The sequence below is a fragment of the Myotis nattereri genome (assembly GCF_964212035.1).
Source record: "Myotis nattereri genome assembly, chromosome: 5".
Lineage (NCBI taxonomy): Eukaryota > Metazoa > Chordata > Mammalia > Chiroptera > Vespertilionidae > Myotis > Myotis nattereri.
In genome coordinates, this window is record NC_138080.1 from 62,067,198 (window position 1) to 62,090,007 (window position 22,810).

The 22,810-nt window shown below is 41.4% G+C and overlaps 1 pseudogene across 1 annotated transcript; it reads left to right on the forward strand.

Annotated features, from left to right (window-relative positions):
• Positions 1-19,240: 19,240 nt before the first annotated feature.
• On the forward strand, positions 19,241-19,523 carry LOC308520143 (small ubiquitin-related modifier 2-like; annotated as a pseudogene). Its single transcript has one exon. The product of its transcript is annotated as a small ubiquitin-related modifier 2-like (transcript).
• Positions 19,524-22,810: the final 3,287 nt, after the last annotated feature.

The window sequence follows — 22,810 nt, forward strand, 5'->3', positions numbered from 1 at the left end:
GAACATTCTCACCATTAAGCAAGATCCCTCTTGTAGCCCGGCCAGTGTGGCTCAGTGGTTCAGTCTCAACCTGTGAGCCCGTGGGGGGCATGCAGGAGGCAGCTGACCAATGATTCTCTTTCGTTATTGATTTTTTTTATCTCTCTCTCCCTCTCTGAATCAATAAAATATATATATAAAAGATCATGCACATTTACTGTCAAGCCCCATACCCTGAGCCCTTACACAGGGCAAATACTATCTACTTTTTGTCATTAGAGCTTTGCCTTTTCTGGACACTTCATATAAATGGTATTATATACTATGTGGTTCCTGTGTCTACTTTCATTTAGCATAATACTGGTACATTTATTCTTAGAAAGTGCAGAAAAATGTCTGTGGATGCTTAATGAGTTTTCTTTGAAAATAAGCCCTCACAACTAAGAACTACAAAGAAGTTTTAAGTATTGCTAACGTTAGGGAAAAAACTCACAGTAATTATTAGCCATTGAGAACTGTGGAAGACGTCTAAGTTTTTGACACTCCACTCTTCCCTCTAGTGGCCAGAGCGAAAAAAAGGATGTACGTTTGTTAGAACGCATGCCAGATTCTTCAAAAGCTCCTAACTGGTAGGCGTATTACATTTGGGAATTTCATAGGAGAGATGTTTTCTTTTTGTTTATTGGAGGCCCTTTATAAAACAAATTTCCTGGGAGGCATAATTATCATTTTCTGCGATTCTTCCCATCATCAAATTTACTAGCCTCCTCATGTGGCAGGATTAACATGGTGTTAAACAGGGGTGGGCAAACTTTTTGACTCGAGGGCCACAATGGGTTCTTAAACTGGACCGGAGGGCCGGAACAAAAGCATGGATGGAGTGTTTGTGTGAACTAATATAAATTCAAAGTAAACATCATTACATAAAAGGGTATGGTCTTTTTTTTTTTTTTTTTTTTTTAGTTTTATTCATTTCAAACGGGCTGGATCCGGCCCGCGGGCCGTAGTTTGCCCATGGCTGTGTTAAGAGCTCAAGGCGCGTATCAAACTGCCCAAGTTCAAATCTCAACTCTGCCTCTTGCTAGTGGGATGTAGGGCAAGTTACCCACTCAATGTCTGAGTTTCTTCTTCTGTATGGTGAGGATGATACTAAGACCTGTCTCATGGGGCTGCGGGGGGGGGGGGGGGGGGGTCGCTGAGTGAATTAAGGTGAGCGGATCTCCTTGGAACAGTCCTGGCACGTAGTGGGAGTTGAATTAGTGATGTGTCCTCTGTGTTGCATTGCCTGCCTTCATTCCCACTACAGTGGGGCCTTGACTTACGAGTTTAATTCATTCTGTGACAGAGCTCGTAACTCAGATTACTCATATGTCAAATCTTAAAGTGAACGGGTGAGACACGTGATGCTGGGCTGATGTTGTGGCGTTCACTGTGACGTTCGCTGCACCAACTAGCGGTGGGGTATCTGAAGCTGGCTCGTAACCCGAATTTTAGCTCGCAACTCAAAGCAAAAAATCAGCCGAGAGACGGCTCGTATCTCGAAAAACTCGTTAGTCGGGACACTCGTAAGTCAAGGCCCCACTGTACAATAAATGCCAAAGCTGGCCCTTCCCTGGCTCTGCTGTTATCCCCTCCCCGACTGCTTCCTAAGGATCTGCATTGTTAATTTTCTCCTCTTTCTCCTTTGGTAATTTCCTCTACTTTACTCTACCAGCTCATCCCACTTACTTCCATCTCCAGTATTGCCTCTCTAGTTCAGGACACCATTGTGCGCTGGTCATAATGGAGACCATTGTTACTGTCTTCTGGTCAGTCACCCTGCTTCAACCCTACAGCACACTGTTACTCAGCAACCCGAGTATTTTAAAAACACGAACCAGAATTTTTTTGTTTCTGCTGAAAAGTGATGTTTTGTAGCCCTGGCTGGGTAGTGCGGTTGACTAGAGCATGGTCATGTTACACCGAGGTTGCAGGTTTGATCCCTGGTCAGGGCACATACAAGAATCAACCAATGAATGCATAAATAAGTGGACCAACAGATCGATGTTCTTCTCTCTTTTTCTCTCTCAAATCAATAAGTTTTAAAAAAAATAAAAACAATAACAAAAATAGCAACAATATAGACCCCAAATTCTGAACACAATATCATGTGAGACCAGGAAGAGGATGAGGGGGGAAATGCTCACATTTCCAGATCCTATGGGAGGGTGGAGATAACTACTTTCTGCCTTAGGATAATAAATGGTGTTAAACCAACGCAAATATCTCCTGGGGGCTATAAATGTTAGATGTACCAAAGAAAAGGTGAGTCCTTTCAGCTAAGACTGCTACCATGAATAAAAGCCTTGATTCTTGTGGTACCTTTTACACAATCTCCTGAAGTTTGAGCAGCTGCATGAGGCACTTGTTACCCCAACTTCCCACACATCCTTTAACACGTCTTATCACTGAAGGTGACCTGTGTGTGTTCCTTTCATCGTCAACAAACTAACTGGTTAACATTCATTTTAGCAACCTTAAAGTTTATATTTTGCCAAAAGTCACAGTTTTATGAGGAAGTAAATTAATCTCAACCATAAGAATCATATCGGGAATTATCATTTTTTTAGACCATGAGATATCACCAAGACGCCTGGTTCCACCGGTGGTAACCTGATTTCATTGCGGTCAAGGTCAATGACACTTTACAAACTCAAACCTTTGTACAGTTATAGCTAACTTACCCTCACTTCTCACAGTGCAGAAGGTCAGTTCTGGGAGCCTGGGCTTTGCCCATTTGGTTTTAGGTCATAGCGCACAGGAGTGAAGGCGGAGGTCGTGCTCAGGGGAAGGAACCCTGAGGGGCCATTCACAGGGTGACCTTTATGGTACTCCATTCTCTATTCTCTGAGTGTCTCTGTCTTAAATAGTTTTGAACTGACATTTTTTCTCCTCCCCCACCCCCAGTTATAATCCGATTAGAATGGAGAATGCTGTCCTCTGTCCCCCTCCATCTCAGAAGACAATGGGACTGTCATCATGGACATGGTATACATTTAAACAAACATTCTTTTTTTTCAGAACAACTTTAAAAATGTATAACATTCATGCAATGAGATATGAACATATCCTCTTAAAAGAGAACGCAAGCACACTTGGTTTTGTTGACCTATAAAAGAGTGTTGCCCTAACCGGTTTGGCTCAGTGGATAGAGTGTCGGCCTGCGGACTCAAGGGTCCCGGGTTCGATTCCAGCCAAGGGCATGTACCTTGGTTGCGCACACATACCCAGTAGGGAGTGTGCAGGAGGCAGCTGATCCATGTTTCTCTCTCATTGATGTTTCTAACTCTCTATCCCACTCCCTTCCTCTCTGTAAAAAATCAATAAAATATATTAAAAAAAAAAAGAGGGGGTAAGAGATCAACTAAAGGACTTGTATGCATGCATATAAGCATAACCAATGGACATAAGACACTGGGGGATAGGGGAGGCTAGGGGACTGTCTAGGGCGGGGGGATAAAATGGACACATATGTAATACCCTTTGTAAAAAGAAAAAAAAAGATAAAAAAAGTGAATAATAATAAAAAAAAGAGTGTTGATGTTCACGAAATCAGAAATGTGGAAAACTTATTTATTTATTTGAGAATTTTTATAGTTCATTTGAGCCAAACTGACAACGCATGCCAGGAAGCAAGATCTCAAATGCTCCCAGAAATTTAAAAGGTATTAGGCATAGTTTTGCAAAAGGAAAGTGAGACAAATCTAACTTTCAGATGTCCTGTTGTGGAGATAATGAAACCACGGCCTTTAGAATTCCTTGTTTCGCCCACATTTCTCAGAAACTTGCATTTATATAATTTTTGTCCTGTGTACAAAAGTACTAGCTTTGCTCCCAACAGTTTGAACTCTTTCAGACTGCTTGAGAACAAGGAAATTTGCCTGGATGTGTATTGAAAGTTTTAAACAGAAGAGGGCAGTATGTCAGAGCGTCAAACCCCACTCCTACCAAAGGAGAAGGGAAGAGAAAGAGAGGGGGGGGGGTTAGTTTCTGGGCAAATTATGCCCAGAGACTGAGATTGCCTTTGCCAATAATTTATTTAACACAAGTTCACTGTTGGAATTATTATTTATAATAAATAATATTTCACAAGCCAAAAGCATATAGGATAATATCTCTTAATAAGCCAACAAAGAAATAAGTACTCCAGCCAGGCTGGTGTGGCTCAGTGATTGAGCACCGACCTATGAACCAGGAGGTCGAGGTTCAATTCTTGGTCAGGGCACATACCGGGTTGCGGGCTCCATCCCCAGTGTGGGGTGTGCAGGAGGCAGCCGATCAATGATTCTCTCTCTCATCATTGAAGTTTCTATTTCTCTCTCTCCCTCTCCCTTTCTCTCTGAAACCAATAAAAATATATTTAAAAATAAATTATCCAAAGCAATGATAGAGTAATCACAGTATTATTCCAAGCAAAGGAGAGATGAATGAAATAAAGTCCAAGTTTGGTGGAAGTGGACCTTCTACCAGTTGATTCGGCAGAGTCAGTCCTATAAAAGGGCTAACAAGCAAACAATCTAAGGAAGAGACAGCTTTAGCACCAGAGATAGAGGATCCAGAGTTGAAAAACCTCTAGAAACAAACCCGTTAATTTTACTAATTTACTGCCCTATACCTCCATTCCATGTCAATCCTTTCTGACTACACAACCCCAATCTTATGCTCCTTTGTCTTGTCAAATCCCTACACATTTAATGTTTCTTTAAGTAAAAGATATATAAATGGACTGTTCTATTTCTCTCACAGAGAATTATTCTTTTAATTCTCTTGTGTATACATAACAAAACTTGGAATTTTCTCCTGTTATTATCATGACTTGTGCCAATTTTATTAGTAGCCACAAGAACTCAAGAAGGGTAGTCCCTCTCCCTGACAGCGGCTCATGCAGCAAGCTGACTTAAGAGACTAAACCCAAACTGCCAAGAGAAGCAAAGAAGAAAGATGGAGAAGGAGCATCCTGAAAAGGAATGGTTCTGTCACAGTTGTCCTTGCCTGCCCAAAGGTTAGACTATGTGAGCCAGTAATTGATCACAGTATTTGCTGGCTCAAGTCAGTTTTTGTCATGTGCCTCCAAGCGTCCTGATAATTCAGTAGATGAAGTCCAAAGTTCTTTGTTCTTTTACTCTTTTTTTTTTTTTTTCTAAAGGGACAATGACAATTCTATAACCCTCACCACTAATCTGCTCTCAGCATACGCTATTCACACCAGGGATGCTACTCAGAATGATTTTTGCATTTCAGGGGGGCTAGAGACAAATCTACTTTATCATTTAAAAGGCGTTGATTTACTCTCTCATATCTTAAAACTTCTCCAAAATGGCCATCTGCTACTTTTTTAGGTAAGAAAAAAAGGCCAACCTTATTCTAAAAAGATTGAATCTTCAGATAGAAAATGATAAAATTCATATTTCTGTTTGAGGGCCTTAACATAGGCTGTGGGTAGGGGTTACAATACAGTAAAGCAATCTCTGTTTTAAAGTGCTTTCCCACTTTTTTGCTCAAAATTGTTAACATAGCAAGGAAGTTTCCTTCTTATAATTTCTATTTGGATAGTGAAAGTGGTCTGCCTGGTTTTGAAGGCAAAATGTTCTACTGTTTAAAAATGTTTATTTCTTTTTAATATGATTTTTATAACCAGGAATACCCATGTCTATTTTCATATACATTTTTCTAAAATCTTGAAATGAAGTTGGTAGTTTATTAAAAAAAAAAAAAGTTTATTTTTTATTTCCCCCCATTAATTTAAATGTTCATAATTCTGACAAGCTACTTTCATCCTAATACTACTACTAGTTAAACCAGACAGAACTGGGACCTCCCCACCCTTCAGAGATTTAGGAAAACTTGGTGCCAGCACCTATTTATTTTGGGGACTGTGAGAGCCCAGATTCTGCTTGGAGGTTTCTGATGATTCCTCGAAGTTAGTTTCCTCAGGACGCCCTGTGTTTCTGCCTTAGGCCAAGATGGACATTAGCGGCACAAGATGTCTGCACTGCTTTCCACTGGAATGCCATGCCTGCCAAGCACTTTGTGAGATTAATATTTTCGCCGAGGATTCGTGGGGTTGCTGGATGGAAGCACCTCACAGGGCACAGCCAGCTTTCTGTCGTCCCAGCGGCTGCGCCTCCACCCTCTGTCTCTCCAGTGCATTCAACACATTCCTCTCTTTACTCTGGGCTGGGCAGTTCTTCACACGTAGGGCCCAGCTTCCAAGCAGGCGAATCATGGCATTTTCCCAACAAAGTTGGGTCTCATTCCTATGAGAAATGATCACACCAGTTGCCAGGAGAATAACGTTTCCCCGGTTTGTTAAGAGAAGTACTTGACATCTACCTGGGTTAACTGATCATCCCACTGATCAGAAAGGTTTAAGTGGTGCTGAGAGTCTCCCATTTTCTATCTCTCCGTGTGGTCCATTCGGACAATGGGAGCTGTGGAACAGGAAAACCTTCCTAAATAAGTATATGCATGGGAAAAAATGTCATCTCTGACAATGGAATCTTTTAACTAATAGGCTGTAGTCATATTAACATCCGAAGAATTGTGTCACTACTTGTCACCAGATATTTGAGTTCAGTTGTTGTTATTTATTTAAAAGCTAGAAAAGATACAAAAAGTTTTATGGTCAGTCACAAATCTAGGATTATATATTTCTGGGTGCCCTGGCATCCTTTCCAAGGTGCCTTCAAATCACAGGTCATGAATTACTAGTTTTAAAGACCAGTTTCTATAATGAAAATGTCCCTAGTAAAAGTCAGGGAAGCCAACCAAAGTCAACATTAATCCCAAATAACTTACAGTCTAACTCTGGTACTTGAATAACTCTTTGTTCAGGAAGTTATTCAGCACCACCTGGGGGAGTTCTTGCAATGAAGAATTTTGCAGTACATGGTAAAGACAGCTTAAGAAGGTAGGAAAGTTATTCAAGTATTCATGAATTTACATTTCTTTTATCAAACTTTATGAACTTGTAAAAATTAAAATCAATGTAATTCAATATTTTGGGGAGAAACATTTAAAGAATTAAAAAAATTTTTCAACTGATTTCAGGGAGGAAGGGAGAAGGAGATAAAAACATCAATGATGAGAGAGAATCATTGATTGGCTGCCTCCTGCACACCCCCTTCTGTAGATCAAGCCCACAACCCGAACATGTGCCCTTGACTGGAATCGAACCCAGACCCTCCAGTCCTCAGGCCAATACTCTATCCATTGAGCCAAACCAGCTAGGGCTACCATTATATTTTGAGTGACTCATATGTACCAGCACTATTTGAGTCACTGCAAAGATACAAAGTTGTGTATCCCTGCCCCTGTCCCCAAGTACTAGGGTGGACACAATAGTACTCACTCTATTTTATAGGCACCGTTCTAAGTGTCTCTCATTTAGTCTTTTACAAGCATATGAAGAAAGTGAGACTATAGCTAATATTTACTGAGTACTATTACATGTCAGACCTAGTCTAAGTGCTTTATATATATTGGATCATTTAATTTTCATGGAAAGCCTAGAAGCTATGTAATATTATTTTACAGATTAACTATATTAATCCTTACAACAAGCTTATTAATTAGGCCTTATTAGCATTCCTTTTTGCATATGGAAACTGAGATGTAGAGAAAGTAAGTGATTAAATAACTTGGCCATGGTTACACATTTAATAAGTGATGGAGCCAGGAATCAAACACACCTAGTCTAATGCTAGAGTCTGTATCTTAACCACTCTTAAATGTACTTCCTCTATTATAAAATCCCATTCTAGGTACATTTAATTTACATAAATTCAGCCATATGTACTGAGAAACTGAGAGAACTTAAATGGATAAGGCAGGTCTTCTGATCATGCTACTCAGTTGGCACATGCTTTGGAGGGAACGCGTTATCGGGGGGAACTGTCTTGCTCGGTTCCTGTGACTCTCAGAGTGTGGGCATTTCTTCAAGCCGAGGGGGACTGCAGCTTTGTAGTACTTATCGTGTCCGCCATTCACTTCATCTGGGGTCAGCAGTGAGGTCTTTTAATGCTGGAGGACAGTGCAGTTGATCTAGGGAGAGCAGTAAGTTGCCCTCTAATTTGGCACCTTCTTAAGAAATTTCCAGGAATTTTTTTTTAATACATTTTATTGATTTTTTTACAGAGAGAAAGGGAGAGAGATAGAGAGTTAGAAACATCGATGAGAGAGAAACATCGATCAGCTGCCTCCTGCACATCTCCCACTGGGGATATGCCCGCAACCCAGGTACATGCCCTTGACCGGAATCGAACCTGGGACCCTTCAGTCCGCAGGCCGACGCTCTATCCACTGAACCAAACAGGTTTCGGCATCCAGGAATTTTTTGGAGTATAACTTTTTTTAATTTGTTCTCTGACTTTGGGGCCTAACCTCTGTGCAAGGTGTATACAACTAATATAACATAAGGCAAAACATAGCGTCACTTTCAAAGTAAGAACCAAAAGCCACGAGGAGTCAAAGGAGAGCAAAAATCACTTAGTGTGGGGGATGGGAGGTTCTTCGGGAAATCAGGAGAAACTTCATGGAGGAGAGGCTATTTGAGATAGATTCTGAAGGGTAGGTAGCCCTGGAAGCCAGAGAGAGGACATTATGTGTAGGAGGAGGTTCCTGAGCCGGGAGGGACACGGGTGGGAAAGCTCAGGGAGGAGCCAGTTGTAGCTAGTGCCAGGACTCTATTGAGAAAAGTGGTGGAAAGTAAGCCTGGAAAGATAGGCACTGGGCCACTTTACACAGGCCTTCGTAAGGGAGGAAAAAGAGGAAACTAGACCACCAACTTACACCGTACACAATAATAAACTCAAAGCGGATTAAAGACTTAAATGTAAGCCATGAAACCATAAAAATCCAAGAAGAAAACATAGGCAATAAAATCTCAGACATCTCACATAGCAGAATTTTTGCTGATACAAGAGAAACAAAGGAAAAAATAAACACATGAGACTACATCAAAATAAAAAGCTTCTGCACAGCAAAAGAAACCACCATCAAACGGAAAAGGGAAGCCAATGTATGGGAGAACATATTTGCCAATGAAACATCTGATAAGGGGTTAATCTTCAAAATATTATATAAAGTACTTATACAACTCAACAAAAGGAAGACAAACAATCCAATTAAAAATGAGCAGAAGACCTGAATAGACACTTCTCCAAAGAGGACATACAAATGGCCAAAAGACATGAAAAAATGCTCAAAGTCACTAATCATCAGAGAAATGCAAATTAAAACCACAATGAGATATCACCTCACACCTGTCAGAATGGCTATCATCAAAAAATCCTGGTGAGGATGTAGAGAAAAGGGAATACTCGTGCACTGCTGATGGGTATGTAGACTGGTGCAGCCACTATGGAAGACAGAATGGAGTTTCCTCAAAAAGTTAAAAATGGAACTGCCATTTGACCCAGGGATCCCACTTCTGGGAATATATCTGGATTTTATCCTTAAAACCCTGAAACACCAGTCAGAAAGATTATATGCACCCTTATGTTCATAGTAGCGTTTTGTTTTTTTTAATCCTCACCCGAGGATATTTTTCCATTGATTTTTTTAGAGAGAGTGAAGAGAGAGGGAAAGACAGAGAAAAATATCTATGTGAGAGAAACACATCAATTGGCTGCCCCCTGCATGGGGAGGAATCTGCAACTGACGTATGTGCCCTTGACTGGAATCAAACTTGGGACCCTTAGGTTTGCAGGCTGACGCTCTATCCACTCAGCCAAACCGGCTAGGGCAGCAACGTTATTAACAATAGCTAAGATTTGGAAACAGCCCAAGTGCCCATCAGTATATCCTATATTATAAAAGCCTAATATGCAAATTGACCGAACAATGGAACGACCAGTTGCTATGATGTGCACTGACCACCAGGGGGCAGACGCTCAACGCAGGAGCTGCCCCCAGCCCACAGGCCCCTGACCAGCCAAGGCAGGTGCCAGTGGGGGGTGGGGCTGGCAAGCAGGGGGCGGGGCCGAAAGGCAGGGGTGCCAGGCCGGCCAAGGCAGGTGCCAGTGGCACCCCCCCCTGCAAATTGCCCCACTGGTTGCCCCACAGATCGGCCCTGATCATCGGCCAGGCCTAGGGACGCTACCCATGCATGAATTTCATGCATTGGGCCTCTAGTGAATAGATAAAAAAGCTGTGGGACATTTACACAAAGGAATACTGTAGGTTTAAAAAAGAGGGATCTTTTACCCTTTGGGACAGCATGGATAGACCTAGAGACTACTATGCTAAGTGAAATAAGCCAATCTGAGAAAGACAAATATCACATGTTCTCCCTTATTTATGGAATCTAATGAGCAAAATGAATTGACCAACAAAATAAGACCCAAAGCATGTTGCCATGGAAGAGACTGACATACCTTGATGTGGGGGTGGGGAGATGAGAAATAAACCAAAGAACTTATATACTTATACGCATAGGTCATGGACACGGGCAATAGTGTGGTGAAGGCCTGAGGGGTGCAGGGGGTGGAGTGGAGACGGTCAATAGGGAAAAAAAGGTGACATCTGTAATACTTTCAACAATAAAGATAAAAAAAGAAATAATGTGATAATATGTAGCCAATGAATGTAGGAAAATTATTTTAGAGGTATGTCAGAGAGTTGATTAACAAAAAAGTATAATTTATTTTTCTGGGTTTTATAATATTTGAAGTAATGATCAGCTTTTAAAAATCTGTAATTTTGTGATTTATTTACCATTCTAAATATGCATATTCATACCTAATTTTGTATAAATAATTATCTATTTTTTAAATGGAGGGCCCTCACATTGTATAAGTGTCAGGTCCTATAAAGGTTTGGAATGGATGGGATCCAGAAGCTACCAGGAACCCAGACACTTTTCTCTTGCTCTATTGTTTGCTCCTCCCTGGGGCTGAGCCACAGCTGAAGGGTTTTCCCTGCTCTCAGTTTGCATATGGCTCCCCCACAACTACCAACACACATATGCTAGGCTCCAGGCACTTTAAGAGGCTGTAGATAGCCTGTTGGTCCCAATTCCAAATTCCTGAGAGATCAAGAGTGTCCACCTCAGGTAATTGGGGAGGCTGAGCCACTGGGCCCTATAGGACACCTAGCACACAAAGCCACTCTACCAACACAGGGAAGCATAAAAAATGCAGAGACAAAGAAACAGGTCACAAATGACAGAAATGGAGGAAAGCAAACTACTGGATATAGAGTTCAAAACCACACTTTTAAGGTTTTTCAAGAACTTTCTAGAAACCGCCGATAAATTTAGTAAGACCCTCAAAAAGACTGGTGAGACCACCAATAAATTAGTGAGACCCTCAAGAAATCTAATGAGACCCTCGAGGTTATGAAAAAGGACCAACTAGAAATTAAACATACTCTGACTGAAATAAAGGATATTATGCAGAGTTCCAACAGCAGACTAGAGGATCACAAGAATCAAGTCAAAGATTTGAAATATGAAGAAGCAAAAAACACCCAACCAGAAAAGCAAAATGAAAAAAGAATCCAAAAATACGAAGATAGTGTAAGGAGCCTCTGGGACAGTTTCAAGCGTACCAACATCTGAATTATAGGGGTGCCAGAAGAAGAGAGAGAGCAAGATATTGAAAACCTATTTGAAGAAATAATGACAGAAAACTTCCCCTACCTGGTGAAAGAAATAGACTTACAAGTCCAGGAAGCGCAGAGAACCCCAAACAAAAGGAATCCAAAGAGGACCACACCAAGACACATCATAATTAAAATGCCAAGAGCAAAAAGACAAAGAGAGAATCTTAAAAGCAGCGAGAGAAAGAAACCCAGTTACCTACAAGGGAGTACCCATACGACTGTCAGCTGATTTCTCAACAGAAACTTTGCAGGCCAGAAGGGAGTGGCAAGAAATATTCAAAGTGATGAATGCCAAGAACCTACAACCAAGATTACTCTACCCAGCAAAGCTAGCATTCAGAATTGAAGGTCAGATAAAGAGCTTCACAGATAAGGAAAAGCTAAAGGAGTTCATTACCACCAAACCAGTATTATATGAAATGCTGAAAGGTATCCTTTAAGAAGAGGAAGAAGAAGAAAAAGGTAAAGATACAAATTATGAACAACAAATACACATCTATCAACAAGTGAATCTAAGAATCAAGTGAATAAGTAATCTGATGAACAGAATGAACTGGTGATTATAATAGAATCAGGGGCATAGAAAGGGAGTGGACTGACTATTCTGGTGGGGGAGGGGTGGGGTGTGGGGGTGAGGGAAGAGATTGGACAAAAATCACGCACCTATGAGTGAGGACAGTGGCGGGGGGGTGGTTAGGGCAGAGGAGGGGGTGAGAACCGGGTGGAGGGGAGCTATGGGGGGAAAAAAGAGGAACAACTGTAATAATCTGAACAATAAAGATTTAATTTTTAAAAAAAGAAACATTTTACTTCTTTATAGCTCATCAAGAATCCTATATAATAAAAGCCTAATATGCAAATTGACCAAATTGGACTGACCAGGAACAACTGGTTGCTATGACACACACTGAGCACTAGGGGGCAGACACTCAACATAGGAGCTGCCCCCTGGCAGTTAGTGTGCTCCCACAGTGGTAGCACCGCTCAGCCAGAAGCCAGGCTCACAGCTGGCGAGCACAGTGGTGGTAGCCTCTCCTGCCTCTGTGGCAGTTGGAATCCCCTGTGGGCTCCTGGACTGTGCAGGCTGGGCTGAGTGATCCCCGCCCCCTGCTGCCCCAAGTGCACAAATTTTGTGCACTGGGCCTCTAGTATTTAAGAATATTTTTCATATGCTAACTTCTTATTACTAGCATTTTAGACTGATGTTCAATTTGTAAGTTCTAAATTTTTTTTAAAATTTTGTTACCTAGAATACTAAATGGCCTTAGGCCCTCGTAAATATATGTAAATTTACCAAGATTGTCTTCTTTTTTTTTTTCTTAGATCAGATCTTTGAAATATTTTCCCTGTAGAACAGACATAGCTAGCATACTTCCAGTGCACAGAAGACTTGCTTTCTTATCTTATTTTTTCATTCCTTTAACCCATTCACTTATCTCACCCCAAAAACCTGCTACTGGAAAACAGGATCCCACCTAAGACATTTTTGTGGGAAAAGGGTTCCGCAAAGCCAGTCATATACGCTACATGAATTAGTCATTAATCTCCTTTGAAGATATCTAGACCATTTACAGAAAAATCTACAATTGCCATTTGAAACTTTGCACTCAAAAAGACTCAGTGCTACCCAGTTGGTCTGGTAACCAGAAGTGCATCTTTAATACAAATCTGTCCCTTGCTGGTCTCAGCATGCTGTCATTTGGAAGTTTAGTACTTTAGGGCTTGAGAGGCAGGATATAGTGCCTTTGCTCTAGTATCTATTTCCTGCCTAACTGCACAAGTGTTTTCTTAATGATTGAAGGGCTCTTTGGGCTAATGGCAAATGAAAAATATTAAAGACTGAAAACGTCAATAGAATAACATAAAAATAATTAAGTTTTCCATCATATGTGTTGGAAAAATGCCAAAGTTGACTTATATTAAATGTAAACCACCTTATAAAAATATACAGGACATTCACAGGAAAAACTGAAAACCAAAATAATTTTGAACATATGGATATGGTTAGCTATAGACCAGTGGTTCTCAACCTTCCTAATGCCGCGACCCTTTAATACAGTTCCTCATGTTGTGGTGACCCCCAATTCCATTATTACAAATTGAACATAATTAAAGCATAGTGATTAATCACAAAAACAATATGTAATTATATATGTGTTTTCCGATGGTCTTAGGCGACCCCTGTGAAAGGGTCGTTCGACACCCAAAGGGGTCTCGACCCACAGGTTGAGAACCGCTGTCATAAACAAAATTGTCAAGTCTCCATTTGAGTCCACAGTTTGGCTAACTAATTTTAGCTTTTTCTATGATTTGCCTAAGCTCCCTGATTTCTCTACTTGGCCCTGCTCACTAGATCTAAGCCTGTTTTCTGTGATTCTATACCTGGTTTTCTGCCCTCCACCATCTCACTCAGCCCCTCCCTCTCTTGCGGGGCGGGTGAGGGGCGGGGGAGCTATCTATTCAATTAAAGGGAGCTTGTTGTCGCTGAGCTCCCTCCACTAGGCTCAAGGGCATCAACATTTCCAAAGACCTTCCTCTTCTACAGCTCTTATCTCAGTGACCTCAAAAAGAGAGCTTATAAAAATAAGAAAAATTTGGATTCAAATTCCAACTGTTTAGTTGTATTAACAAAAGCAAGTTTCTTAATTATTTAGGCCTCAGTGTCCTCAACTGTAGGATGATTAGGTTACAGTAAATATAAATATTCCTGACAGTTCTAAGGGACTAAAAGCTGGAGGGTGGGGACTCCAGCCTTGCCTCTTCCATCTGTGGAAGCTTACTTCTCTAGTTTGTACGGATCACAAAAGGACCTACTCTGGACTCAGTCATAATTAATATGTTAAGAATTAATCATTGTTAACATATTAATTTCTTCTTCTACCCAGGTAAGCAAATGAAAATACAGACTTTGTAAGTGTGCTCTGAAATTCTCTACTAGCGGAATCTAAGCCTCTCTCAAGCTTGTTGTGACTGGACTCCTTCACTTACCCTAAATCTCATGTCAAAGGTATTGACCTATTCCTACGGAGAGTACAGGGCAGGGAGGCCTCACTGCACAAGTCTTATCTTGATTGAAGGACTGACTCTTTGGGCTAATGGCAAATTAAAAATATTAAAGCCTGAAAACGTCAACCCTGGAGGCCACAGTGAGAAGGAGCAGGAGGAAGCTGAGCAGCCTGTGAAGAGCACAGTCTGGAGACAGCAACGACAATACCTTCCTGACTGGGTTTTTCAATGTTGGAAACATTCAAACCTGTGAAGAGTTTGTGTGAGTTTATTTGAGCCAAAACTGTCGATGTAAGTGGGTTACATGAAACCCATTGGTGATACATTAGGAAGCAAAGCAGGGAAACCTCTGAGATTGGATAAAAAGTAAAATGATAAACATATACTTCTTTTATGTAGGTGGGCATAGGACAGTTAACAGTCAACAATTAACTCAGTGAGAATGAGGGGGTTTGTGGTCTCTGCAGACTGGTGCCTGTGCTTTGAGGAGTGCGGAAAAAGAAAAATTACTTTGACATACCAATGATATGTTATCATTGATGCAAAAAGACAGTAGACAGGCTCAGTTAAGGTAAAGACTGACCTTTGTCAGGGAAGATACCAGCCTAGGACATGAGTACCTACCATACTAGTAAACTGCTTTTAGTTAAAAAGTTTTCATTTCAGACCATCCTTTGTGGTTACTGTAGGTCTCTGAGTTTGCAAGGCCGCCCGCCACGCAGGCCTTCCCTGAGCTAGTCAGGTTAGCATGTGGCCCCTTTTTGTTCACAGGTTATTATGAGGATTAAAAGAAAAGGTAAAAAGAAAAGGTACAAAGAAAGTACACATTCAATCAACACTGTTTAAGATGATGCTAAATTTCAAAAGCATGTTGTTGATACTTAGGCCTCTGACGACATGTAACATAAATACAGGTATACCTGTACTATATTACTATACCTCTTCATGGACTCTTGAATATTAATTTTTTTAAAAAATATATATTTTATTGATTTTTTTTACAAAGAGGAAGGGAGAGGGATAGAGAGTTAGAAACATCGGTGAGAGAGAAACATCTATCAGCTGCCTCCTGCACACCCCCTACTGGGGATGTGCCCTCAACCAAGGTACATGCCCTTGACTGGAATAGAATCTGGGACCCTTGAGTCCACAGGCTGACGCTCTAGCTACTGAGCCAAACCGGTTAGGGCCTGAATATTAATTTTAACCATGGCACTTCTTCCCCCCACCCCCTCCCTGTTCTTTACATTTGGGAAGTTAACAGTCTTTCATGTAGCTAGCAATGTAGATTCACAGTATTTTAATACTCTCAGCTCATCCTTTTCTGCCTGGAATTAACATTTTAATTATGGTCTTCCTGTGGCCTTTTTATCCTCCATATTGATTGGCTTTCTTATCCTGGCCTTAAATTTCTCTCTTTTTGCTTAGCAGTCTGTCATCAGCAGATATGGAAAGTATACTCAGATATGGTGCGGCAGACAAGAAGAACAGGATGCAGGAGCCACAGGCTGGGGTAGAGGGAATATGTTGATAACCAGGGAAGAAGAGAGGGTCTGGAAAGAGGGAGATAGGGAACATGGCCAGAGACATCAACCATCTGGGTGGTGCCTGCTATGCTAGGCAGAACAGGGATGCCAAACAGAGGTGACTAGGGTTGCAAAGTGGCAGCAGTGACCTATGAATCTGGGGGACTAGGACCTGAGGCTGGTGTCAAGCCTGTTGCAGAAAGCAATACTTTTCATGCCTGATGTTTGGACAAGAACAGTTAAAACAAGGCTGCATTTAGAAAGTACTAGTGGTTAAGGGCACAGGCGCTGACAAAGGATTCAATCTTAAACTCCACTGTCTACTGTGTAACTTCAAAAAAGTCCCTTGTCTTTTACCATCAACATGAACTTCAATATAAAGATGGAGATAATTATATGGAACTCATAAGATTAATGAACGGAATTAATTAGTATCTAGTAGTGTACTTATAGTGGCCAGTATTATTGTTTTTATGGCTGTTATTATTTACTTTAATTGAAACAATGCCACCCACTCTGATTAGCTCACCAATAAGAAAAACCTCCTGGAAAGAAAGCAGATAAATAATGGGGAAAACAAGTCTTTGGTTTGTTTTTTTCTAATCTTTAAGGTGATCTAGGAAATACAATTTAAAATTCTATTAACTCATTTTAACTTGGTAGCATGGAAGAAACAGAGCTAAATGCCCTTGAAAACTAGTCAGCTCACAAATAAGAAAATTTATTTCAGATCTTTCCCCATGAAAGATATTTATCTTTGTGTTTTAATTAACTACTATAGCATTTATCCTGAATTTTATTAAGGAATCAATTTTATTCGGAAACTTTAAAGATTAATACAGTCTTAAATCACTGATAAAATGTCTTCTTGTACATTTCATTTGGACTTTTAACTTTATAATAAAGGAGGCAAATTCTGCTGACAAAAATTAGTTTTAACATGGAAAAAATTATAAATTCCAATTAGAATAAAGAGTAATCCATCTTAAACACTTCAAATATTTTAATAAAGCAATAAAATGTACTTTAATTTACTTGTGGATAGAATTAATAAAATGCCTCCAACTAAAGTACTATTTTAAAGGGAAGGTTGCTTTAAAAATATATCAAGAACTAAAATTATGCCGAAATCAGTTTGGCTCAGTGGATAGAGCGTCAGCCTGCAGACTGAAGGGTGCCAGGTTCGATTCCGGTCAAGGGCATGTACCTGGGTTGCGGGCACATCCCCAGTGGGAGGTGTGCAGGAGGCAGCTGATCGATGTTTCTCTCTCATGGATGTTTCTAACTCTCTATCTCTCTCCCTTCCTCTCTGTAAAAAATCAATAAAACATATTAAAAAAAAAAGAACTAAAATTATGAAATGACTTTAAGCATTTACTTTGCTAGAAATATTACACTGTAAAATGACACATGCAACTCATGAGGATTCAATTTCCCTTCTATATTCAAAACATATTTTTTGCTTATTTGACCTGATTGCATTTGATGGCACAAATGCCATTCTTAAGAATTGTTTCATTGTATTCTGGGAACTTAACATGTCCCCCTAAATTATTTTGGTTTTGATCATTCTTTAAGGCTGGCTTGCTTAATATACAATGCTTAAGAGATTCTGATTCATAAAAGGCAATCTGGTACATAAAATCAAAAGTGAGTTTGGGGATTAGCTTCCTTTGCTAACCAGAGTAGAGGAGAGTTATGAATAATCATCTTTATAGAAGTCCAGAAAGGGGCAGTGGGAGGGATGGATACCGTGGCTCACAAATAAGGTCAGCTAACACCAGAATATAATTGGGCAGTTGCCTGAAACCACAGGTTCTTTAAGGAGAGGCAAAAGAAGAGATTTTTCTGGTTGCTCTTGCGAAGTTATGAAGTTACGTAGTTGTTGGTAACCTGGGGATTTGCCCACCTGTAGTGAAGGAATCTAACAAATTTAAAGATTGTGTCAGTTATTCAAAATTCACTACTTTGGATGCTCCTGTGGCGGTCAGTTGCCAACATGGATCCTAGTGGTCTTCACCTTCCATAGTATTTATGTCCTTGTGCAGCGTCACCTCTCACGGAACTGGGACTGGTTTGCATGACCAATAGAATGTGGCGCAGTGATGGCTGTGACTCCAGAGGCCAGGTCAGAAAGGGTAGCACAGCTTCCCCTTGTTCTCTTGGACTATTCACTTTGAGAACTTCCAAAGATTAGCCCAAGACAGAGCATTTCCAGTTTGGGAGGGGCACATGATTCCCTGGCTACCACTCAGGGAAGTTAGTCTTCTTGTTCCTCACGTTGATTATCACTCCCATCCCTAAACTGGGCCCTAACGGGTCCTCTTCCCAGTTTAACATATTCAAATATGATATAAAAGCAGGAAAACCTCTTCCCTTGGTTAGCCTATCTTACTGAAGACAGACTGAAATTTTAAAAAGCTTGTCTTAGATAATTAGAGAAATCAAAGGGGGAAATAAACAGCAAGTACAAAAGTATTCTGCCTAGCCCAGCTGGTGTGGCTCAGCTGTTTGCGCATCATTCCATGTACCAAGAAGTCACTGGATCAATTCCCAGTCAGGGCACATGCCTGGGTTGTGGGCTCAATACCCCAAAAGGGATTGTTTCTCTCACAGATGTTTCTATCTCTCCCTCTCCCTTTCCCTCTCTCTAAAATCAACAAAAACCTTTTAAAGAAAGCATTCTGCCTAATACACGTTATATAATCTCATTTATATTTAGTCCCTACAAATGCATGCATATGTATATAAATGCAGAGGAAAAGAATCTGGAAGCTGAAGTGCTCATCTATCATTTAAGGTTAGCTGTGAAAGAGTAGCGGTATGGAGTGGCTGGTATGTATGGAGGGTGAGGAGTAGACAGGAGAGTAGAGAAGGGAAGGAGACTCGGTTTATAAAAAATTCTATTTTGTATTATTTGAAAATTGATAAGGGTACATTAATGAACCACTGTATAATTAAAATAAATTGTACAATATAAAAAACCCAGCTCCTTCTGCCGCTCCTGGGGCTGCGGGTGTGCTCGTTTGGTGCGGACCTGCTACCCCTTTTGTGAAGCGGCAGCTGAGGAGACTCCGGCCCTCGCCATGGCCAACGAAAAGCCCAAGGAAGGAGTCAAGACTGAGAGCAATGATCATTTTAATTTGAAGGTGGCGGGGCAGGATGGTTCTGGGGTGCAGTTTAAGAGGCACACACCACTTAGTAAACTAAGGAAAGCCTATTGTGAACAGACAGGGTTTGTCAATGAAGCAGATCAAATTCCGACTTGAGGGGCAGCCAATCAATGAAACAGACACACCTGCACAGTTGGAAATGGAGGATGAAGACACAACGGATGTGTTCCAGCAGCAGACAGGAGGTGTCTACTAAAAAGGGAACCTGCTACTTTACTCCAGAACTCTGTTCCTCCAGACCAAGAAGACATTCTCAATTAGAAAACTACAATTTGGTTTCCACACATCTGACCACTACAGTATAGTTTTCTCTGTTCTTTCATTTCCCCCTTCCCCATTCCTTTATGGTACATAAAGTAACTAATGTATGTGCACAAGCATTTGCATTTTTTTAAACTAAATGGCCAATGGTATGTTTCCATCTACATCAAATGGAGATGGGATGGGGAAAAAATACTGGTTCTGTGAAAACACCCCCTCACTCCATTAGTGGCATGCTCATTCAGCTCTTATCTTTACACTCCAGTAAGTTATTTTGCTCTCACTGTTTAACAAAAAAAAAGAACAACATAAAAATTCTTGCATACCTTGTTTGATTGGAGAATTTTGATGTTTTTCATTTTTATCATTGTAAAACCAAGGACAATTTTGTAACTTTTTTGTACGTAGCTGTTACATGTAGGGCAATCTGTCTTTAAGTAGGGATAAATTACTCTAAAAAAATGAATCCTAGATAGTTTTCCCTTCAAGTCCAGTGTCTTGTTGTCTTAATAAAATTCTTGTTTAAAAAAAACACACACACACAACAAAACCCAGGAGTAACAGCAATCTAGTTATGTAGATACCTCCTATTATATGAGCATGTTTCTAGGACTGCTGGCCACATCAGCCCTTTCCTACGGAACCTGACACTTTAGAATTCTATGCTGCAAACTTTCTGGGTTTCTTCCTTGGCCAGCTTCCATAAGAGATGTGTCTTTCTAAGACCTGCTATCAAAGAGCTGCCTTAGAGATATCAAGCATGGCAACTTCAAGGCCAATACCAAGAGAGCAGATTCCTCTGTCTCCTATTGTATCAGTCAACGACTGCAACACTAATTCTGGGTAGCAAACCACCTCAAAACATACTGCTTAAAACAGCAATTCTTTTCTGTAGGTCACTGGCTCCAAGCTAGAGGATGGTTCTAAACCTACCTGCTCCATGCCTTTCATTTTTCTTGGGCCAGGCATGTTCTTCACATTGTGAAAGGCAGGTGTGGAGAGAGGCAAGTGGAAACATGCAATACCTATTAAATAATGTCAGTCTCAGAACTGTCACATTGTCACTTCTGTGCATATTCTTTTGGCCAAGAGCAGGTGGAATGACCTAACCACACATCAATGGGGTGGAGAAACATTCTATCTCTAATGAGAGGAACTATAAAGCCACATTTCAAAGGTCACACATGCCTGGAGCAGTGAAGAATTGGGAAAAATAATGTTATCTAGCAAGGTTACCCACCTGGGACCTTTCAGCTTACTTCCAATTGGCAGTGGGGGAAATATATTTCTTCTAATGGTGGCTGACAACAGGAATGATTTTTAAAAAAATATTTATTGCCGAAACCGGTTTGGCTCAGTGGATAGAGCGTCGGCCTGCAGACTGAAGGGTCCCGGGTTCGATTTCGGTCAAGGGCATGTACCTTGGTTGCGGGCATATCCCCCGTGGGAGATGTGCAGGAGACAGCTGATTGATGTTTCTCTCTCATCGATGTTTCTAATTCTCTATCTCTCTCCCTTCCTTTCTGTAAAAAATCAATAAAATATATTTTTAAAAAAATATTTATTGTTGAAAGTATGCCATAGGTCCTCCTTTTCCTTTCCCCCATTAACCTCTTCCAGCACGCTCCTCCCCCTTCACCACCCATTGTCTGTGTCCAAGGGTTATGCATATATGCATACAAGTTCATTGGTTGATCTCTCCCTACCAACCCTCCCCTGCCTTCCCTCTGAGGTTCAACAGTCTGTTCATGCTTCTATGTCTCTGGGTCTACTTTGACAAGAGGAATGATTTGACCTTGCAGGTGAGATCTGTTCCTAACTCTAAGAATTAGGCTTTGTCCTTGCAAGCTCCTTAATATGCCATGTTTTTGTCATGGAGATGCAGTAGTATTATTAATTCCTTCGAACACCAAAGTGGACAATGGTTGCCACAAGTGATAGGGTATTTCACAGGAAGTAGGGGAATAGAAATACTTCCCTAGAAAGGATGCTGTGCTTGTGGTATCCTGTTTACTGTGTATTAACAATTTGAATGTTAAAAGGCTTTATAAATTCTTTAGTTTAAAAGGGTGCCAAGACTTGTCATGTTTTAGAACTCAGGAATCTCCATAAAACTTCATTAGAGTTAAGAGGATCTTTTTTTACTAACCCTCTTTGCTACCTGGGTTTCCCCTTTGTTTAAAAGTAAAAGTCCCTTTATTAAGAAAAAAGTCCACAGCTTTGCTTTTTAAGATAAGAAAGGAAGGATCATACCTCTCCCTCCAATCAAGAGAGGTATTACTAGCTTTAAAAAAGAAAGAGGAGATAATTGAATTCCTAGCTTCTTCTGGGACTTAAATCGGCGGGGCCTCCTGTGGTTCTCCGATATTTGAGCCCCATTCTAGGGTTATTTCCATGGTTCCCACGTTACTTTCAAGAGCTACCACTTACATTCCTCAGGGTTTCTTCTTCGCTCTTGACTGGTTGTGGAGCAGCAAAAGGAGTAAAGCTGGTGTCCAGAAATGAACCTGGTGGATACCGCGCCAGGTCCATCCGAGTGCAGCTGCAGGAGCCCGAGGGGGATAGAATCAGTCCCCACGCGCACGGGGCAGGCACAGCTCTTTGTTAAAGAAGCAAATACCGAACCAGAAGATGCTGCGGCTGAGAAATGTGGTGGTGGTGGGAATAGATTGAGGCGTTTGCATGCGTAACTGTGCATACGAAAGGTCTTTAATGAGGCGCTTCGAACGCAGGACAACCCGGGGCACCGTGTCATTGGCTTTGTGCACTTGAAGGCGCCTGAGAGTGCCTTGCTCAGAGGGTTCCCCTTTGTGTGAAAGTGGGGAAACCAAAAGCGTGCAGCTGACTGCTGGCCTTTCGTTTTCGAATTGTAGGCGCTTGGACCCAAATACCCCCGCACCAACACACTCCCGCATGCTCGCACCAACAATACTCGTACTTGAGTTACTTCTCCGTCGCTGACGGAGCGAGGAGCGACAAAGGCTCGGTGCGGGCGCCTGCAGCTCCGGGAGCCGCGCCAAGGGGCTGTCCGCCTCGCTCCGCAGCTGCGCGCTGAGCCCCCGCCGCCCGCCCGTCAGCAAACGCGGGCACCAACCGCCGCGCCGCCCGGCCGTTGGGCGGGTGGTAATTTCTGGGAACGGGGCGGGGTCCGCGGGTGTACGAAGCCGGACAGGGAGGAGGAGCGGGCGGCGCCGAGGGGCGCGCGGCGGGCTGGGCGGTGCG